Genomic DNA, 7,156 nt, shown 5'->3' with positions numbered 1-7,156 from the left:
TTTTTTAAAGAAAGAGCGCTGTACAGCCAGAGTAAATATTATTTTGTAGCAACATAACGGTATATCTCTGCCCGCAAACATCTGAATTACCTATACTACACGATTCGAGTGCGATTTCCTTTATTATTATTATTAGAATTATGAGAAAAAGCATGCTAACAATTAAGTATTATTTTCTATAGGCCTACATCAACAGCGATTAATTTGAGCGATGATGATGAATTATTTTACGATGTACTTAGGAAATTTTATATTTACTACGAATATTTGAAAACATAATTACTGAAATGTTTACTAACTTAAGAACCTGAAGCAACAATGTGGTTATGTGCACGTCAGCACGGCATTGATTTGATAGCAAAAAAAGACTCAACTTGGATTGAGTTAATGATTTACTTAAATACTTCGTTCCAACATTCGAAACAAAAACGCGAACATTTTTCAGGTATATGAAGGCTCTCTGTTTATTTTTTTAAATATTTTATTAATTTTATTTTCACTGCATAATAAGTAAAATCACAATACACGCCTTAAACTTATTTATTTTTTTAATTATTTATTCTTAGCCAATGAAACAATATGCAAATCAAAATCCAAGATGGCAAGGAATGACCACAGTTATAAAAACAAACTTTGGCTCAGAAATGATTAAAAATAACAATACAAAAATATAACATCATATTGGAAATACAGCAATAATATAGCATCCAAACCAAAGTTAAAACATTGTTTTTGAAATATTTAAAAAAGAATAGATATGAAAAAAAAATTATCAAAGTTTTTTTGATTGATATTTGATGTACTCGTGCGTCAAGAGGGCGCTGTTCAATCTGCTCTGCCTGGTGCTCTGCGTGTGAGAGTGAGAGACACACATCATGTTGAATATCAATCAAGATGATAATTTACTATATTGCAGCTTGAAAACCATTTTATTTTTATAAAAGCCTTCTGTACGTACTTATGAGGAAACTAGTCAAGTATTCATATTTTTTTAAAAATGCGAAAGCTTATGGTCACGTTTACAAGATAAGTAATAATGTAGCCCAACCATGGGTACAGCATCCCTAGCTAGGCTAGGCCTAGGCCCAGTTCTAGCGGGTATGTAGGCTCTAGCCTAGGCCCCCAGGCCTACTCTCTGTGCTAGGGCTTGGGCCTACAGTAGGCCTAGGGGCGCTAATGCACTTTAGTACTGTAACACTTCTATCTTCAAAACTTGTCTTTTTACCTACTGTGTGCTCCTAACAATATCTTACGATGTTTATTCATTCAGATTCTGCTTAATAACATCGGATTTTAGCATTTTATTACTAAAAACCACGGCTTTTAACGCCTAATATGGCTCCATCCGTCATCTCCAATGGCGAATTGGCGATCGAGCCTAATGCTGTTGCCAGAATTCAAACTTTATGATTTGGTGTTGCCAGAATTAGTAAATCAAAATGAAGCTTTAGATATTCAGAACTTGATGGCTCGTGAAAGAAGGGAAAAGGAAGGCAGCAGAACATGCATACATTATGAAAGAATGTATAAATAAATATATGTAGGTCATAAGTTCAATGTCCTAAGTGTAATAATGGCCATGATTGACAAGTGATTGTAATAATTTTTGGGTCTAAACATAATACAGGTCCTATGCATTTTAGGGTCTAAATGTAATAAAGGTTCTAAGTGTAATGATTTTTGTGCCTAAATGTAATAAAGGTCATATGTGTAATAAGTTTTGGGTCTAAATGTAATAAAGGGTCTAAGTGTAATAATTAGTGGGTCTGAATGTAATAAATGTCCCGTGTAATCATTTTTGTGTCTAAATATAATAAAGGTTCTAAGAATTTTTGGGTCTATAAAGGTCCTAAATACAGTGTAATAATGGCCATGATTGACAAATGATTGATTGATTGTAATAATTTTTGGGTCCCGATGAGGGGTCAGATTTCCTAATACAGTTCCTATGTGTAATACTTTTAGGGTCTAAATGTAATAAAGGTTCTAAGTGTAATAAGTTTTAGGCCTAAATGTAATGTCCTATGTGTAATAATTTTTGGGTCTAAATGTAATAAAGGTTCTAAGTGTAATAATTTTTGGGTCTAAATGTAATGGTCAGATTTCCCCGATGAAATAATAGCTTGTCCCTAAATGTAATATGTCATTATAATATTGCACTGTACCAGAACAACGATAAACAGCTAAAAACACAAACAACAATTTATGAAAAGGCATCGTTATAACAAAATGAAAAAAAAAAAACCTGGCAACGAACAGAGCTGTCCTTAAAATTGGATAACAACCTGGCAATTAACTATTTATAAACAAACATCGTGAGTCGCTACCGTCATGAATCGCTGGAAAAGAACGTTGTTTTTAGTAATAAAATGCTAAAAACTGGTGTAATTAGTGAGAGAACAGATGAAAACAATCGTAAGATATTGTTAGGAGCACACAGTAGGTAAAAAGACAATTTTTAAAGATAGAAGTGTTACAGTACTGAAGTGCATTAGCGCCGACTATTCTTCACCACTATATTGTTGGAAAAAAATTTAAAAATGTTTTTATTTAAACATCTGAAACCAAGATTGAAAAAGAAGAGCCTATCTAAATAGTATTGATATTAGTATATGGAAACTCATGACTTCAAATTTTCTACAACAGGAGATGGCAGACATGGCACAGTACTCTTTGACAAAGAAGCATTCGCTGCTAAGGTAGAATTCAGTTGATCATTCCTCTCACATTTCAGTGATACTCAGTACTGTAATAAGGCAACACTTTTTTTATACCTTGTTTCCCAAACTTTTTGTTTCAAAGATCGTCATCTGAGGAGGATGAAAAAAATATTAAAATATAATTTTGGTTTTATATTTAGCAAATATTTTTGCCAAATATATCCAGATGGAGGAGAAAAAAATAATAACATTTTATTGGTGAATGTAAACAGTGAAGTAATGGGATCGTTAAATGTTTTCAATCTACAGTATATAATTAGGAAGAAATATCATCTTATTTTTGAATATTTCAAGGCAGCAGTGGGCATACTGTAATAACATTAAAGAAAAGATTTCATACTTTTCCTAAATTTTAATTTTTACATGGCAGCAAGTCATTATTATTATTGGTACTGTACTGTATGAGGTGTGTTCACTAAAGTCTTGCCTAATGCGTCAGCAAGCCTGTAAGCCAAGGGAGATCTTAGCTTTTGAAGGAAACCTCCTTTTTCTTAAGTGCCCTTACCAATTACATGTTAAGCTATAATGGGGTACTGTATTATAATAATAATCATCATCAGGATGTTATTAATAGAGTACTCATACTAAAGCTCTGTCCAGACTATCAAACTGTCAAAAACAAACAAAACTGTTGTATGGCCATATATAGCCATGATGTGCCTATATTTGGTCATGATGTGATGTCATCTATCCATGATGTGCCTATATATAGCCATGATGTGCCTATATATGGCCATGATGTGCCTATATATGGCCATGATGTGCCTATATATGGTCATGATGTGCCTATATATGGTCATGATGTGATATCTAGTCATGATGTGCCTATATATGGTCATGATGTGCCTATATATAGCCATGATGTGCCTAAATATGTTCATGATGTGCCTATATATGGTCATGATGTGATGTCATCTTGCCATGATGTGCCTATATATAGCCATGATGTGCCTAAATATGGTCATGATGTGCCTATACCGTATATGGTCATGGTGTGATGTCATCTAGCCATGATGTGCCTATATATAGCCATGATGTGCCTAAATATGGTCATGATGTGCTTAAATATGGTCATGATGTGATGTCATCATGACCATAGGCATGTATGTTTTTTTTTCTGGATGTAGCTTTAACCTGTTTCCTTTCTTTTAAACTTCAAACCAATGGCCTCCATTTTATAGATGTATTTAGAATGGGACATAGGAAATGGATTACTCAAGGCATGTGAATGTCATGACCACTGACCCTTCAGGGGGCTTAGCCTTCTGGCCCTTCTGTGTCCCCCCAAGGGCCATAGGTGGTTGCAAGCCTCTATCCATTTAGCTTGCTCATGACCTCTGCTGCTGTGCCCTTCATACATTGGACCAAAGACTTTGAAACACATCATCAGTCACCAATCATCATCAATCATCATCATCATCATTGTATCATTCATTCTTTACACATTTATATCATTTACTATTATATTGCAATTGAAACAATAAATTACTGATTGTTTTTGTTTGTGTTTTTCAGTTGGTGGACATACCAAAAATATTGGAATCCTATAAAACAGTTGATAAGAAAACATTCTTCAAAACTGTAGTTATAATGTGACATGCCTAAATATGGTCATGATACATTACATCACGACCATATATAGGTACATCACAACTATGGGCATACAACATCTTCACACGTCTTTGAATTGTAGATGCTTGGTTGTTCAAATGAAGGGGAAGACAGTGGAAGTGGTAGAGAGGAAAAACGTTCTCCGCACAAATACAAATAGGTATGTTGGTTCTATATTAGTAGGGACCTTAGAGAACAAGGAGTTGCATATTATTGCTATTTATGTCTGTTATCAGTGGTGAATTCAAGGGAGGAGGGTCAAGCCAGCCTGTTCCCCCCCCCCTTCTAAATTTTGTACGGTTATAAAAAAAAAAACGTGGAGAACAATAGAAAATTATATTCAAATATTAAATCAGAGAGTGTCATTTCCAGCAATCTAGAGGTAGCATAATGGTACAATTTGTTCTGTCAGCCCCAACCATGGTAGACATGAGATTGTATTGACCCTCTTTTTTTTTAAAGTCTTCCCCTGGGCCCCCCTCTGTTTCAAATTCCTGGATCCACCACTTATGATATAACATCTTGCATTTTACCATCATCTTGCATTTTAACATCATTTTGCATTTTACCATCATCTTGCATTTTAACATGATCTTGCATTTTAACATGATCTTGCATTTTTAATGGCAAAATTGTCATATAAAACCTGATAGTGTGACCAGGACTTAACAAGATAATTTCTTTTCAGATAGCAACAACTGGAAACAGATCTTTGAAGAGGTTAGTAGCTCAGAGAATGAGGAAGGGGAAGAAGACGTCAACATCATGGAGGTCGGGGATTCCCAGCAAGGCATGGAGGAGTTCAAAGTACAAAATGTCACTGATGCTCTCAAAGGATTAGAAGCGGCTGTAGATCAAGATAACACAATCACAGAAGACAGCATGCAGCATGAGAGTAAGTTCTCCCCCGCCCCCTTCCATCAGCCCCCACTCCATTTCTATACTCCTAGATACACAACTGGTGACATCACAACACGTGACACACCTTTGTTACTGAGAATATAAATATGTTATATGTCAATTTCTTGTTTTAGTCACTTTTAGTCCTTGGGCAGATTGCTTATAAAACAGTCTTAACGAGTAGTCTTAACTCCTCGAATAAAGCCAGCTTTATCACGGTTAGACTGCTTTGAGTATTGAAATTCAAATAAGCACTCACTGGAAAAGTAAAATTGAGGGCACAGTTACACATACGTCATGCTTGTCTAATCCAATGACGCAGGGTAGTAGTGTGAAGCGCTTAGAGGCCTTTTGCCATTAAGCGCTATATAAATCTAACATATTATTGTTATATCAAAATGAACGTAAATAAACGTAGATTGGTTTTTACAGAAGCTGAGAAACCACACAGATATCAAACTTTTAGTTTTATGTGCTCAATCAAATCAAGCTTTTCATCTAGGCCTATCTATCTAGATTCTAGTCTATTTAACCAGAGACCTATCTGCCATACTGTAGAGTTTTTTAATTGAGTGGATGATACCTCATAAACCAGCTCAAATTTGCGTAGAAAATTGCAAGAAAAATAGGAGCGCAGAAAGTAAATACATTTTTTATATATTAAGATTAGGTTAAAGCCTAATTTTTGGCAAAATATGCACGGAAATTGTCCCTTATTTTCCAAAATGCACAGACGGATTTCTAGGCTAGATTTTGCGCAGATTATGTATTCCCCACGCAGGCCTCACTATACAGTCTGGCCTGTCTGTAGGCTTAGGACTTCACTTCTTGAATTGAAAAAAAAAACACATTGAATTACCGTAATTATCACCAAAATTATCTAACTAAAATCTGTGTTTTACAGCATGCAGTGGATAAACTTAAGCCTGGTTCTCACGAGAGCCCTAGTATCCAGATCGGGAGCTAACCGTTAGAACCTGCGTGAGAACGCCGATCGGTTTGCAGTATCCGGATACCGCTAACGGTTAGCAAGCGCTATCGGTTAGCAAGTTGAGCGCGTTTTTATCATCAACCAATCGTACGCGTTTACACTTTCCAGTTTCTTATTGGCCAGTGATTCGGTCATCATATTTTTGGTATCCGGATCGGGATTTTCTCGTATGGACGCACAGCAGCTAACGGTTAGCAGCCGTGTGAGAACATAGCCATTGACATCTGGTTCATGTGGGAAACACAAGTGTCAAGGATAAAATATCCATAGAATTCTACGGTACGTTGACTAAATCAAACTACCCTTCAGCTGTGTGAAAAATACAGCACCCTTTTTTTTTCTTTTTTTAATTTTTTATTCAATATAATTCATACATACATATAGAGCACCTGGATTTTGAAAATCACTTGGCTTAAATCTAGTAAAAATCCCAAATACTGTGGCAGTGCTGCCTGCTAGGAGGTATTCTGTGTTGCTTTGAACTTTAACACTGCTTTTATGATTGTAGTAGTAATTATGTGTGTAAAACTATTATTACACTATTAGCTTAAATTTCTCCCTCCCCCAATTAATTGCCATTTTCTAATAACAAGCCCTGCTATATAAATGTATGTTTGTGAATATTACTATGTATAGTGTAACTAAATCTTTGTAGTAGTTGTTCAGTTCTAATTGTTGATGGCTGATTAGATTAATAATTGATATGATTTATATAGCCCCTTCCTACAAAATGAACAAGACACTGAATCTCAACAAATGCAGCAAATGAGAAATGAATTTAAATAATTGCAGTGTCAAAGCCAGAGGCTCTTTGACAGCCGGCATCCGCTCCATCATCATCTTTCTTTACTCTGCAGAACCTCTTTTGAGCGTACTCTGACAGATGTACAATTTATTTGATCAAATGTCAGACACAAATTAACTCTTAGTCTGA

General features: G+C 35.2%; 1 protein-coding gene across 3 annotated transcripts in view; it reads left to right on the top strand.

The window, feature by feature from the left end:
• The first annotated feature begins 5,030 nt into the window (after window positions 1-5,030).
• The window catches only part of LOC117111814, a 19,034-nt gene continuing 16,908 nt past the window's right edge, over window positions 5,031-7,156 (top strand). For all 3 annotated transcript variants that reach the window (XM_033254815.1, XM_033254803.1, XM_033254807.1), the window contains exon 1: window positions 5,031-5,226. The gene's annotated coding sequence lies outside the window, so the exon portion shown is untranslated. The remainder of the gene's footprint in view (window positions 5,227-7,156) is intronic.

This window comes from Anneissia japonica, unplaced genomic scaffold (assembly GCF_011630105.1).
Source record: "Anneissia japonica isolate Jap-2015-1 unplaced genomic scaffold, ASM1163010v1 scaffold14557_len124090_cov123, whole genome shotgun sequence".
NCBI classification, from domain to species: domain Eukaryota; kingdom Metazoa; phylum Echinodermata; class Crinoidea; order Comatulida; family Comatulidae; genus Anneissia; species Anneissia japonica.
This window is presented reverse-complemented; position numbering and strand designations above follow the sequence as displayed.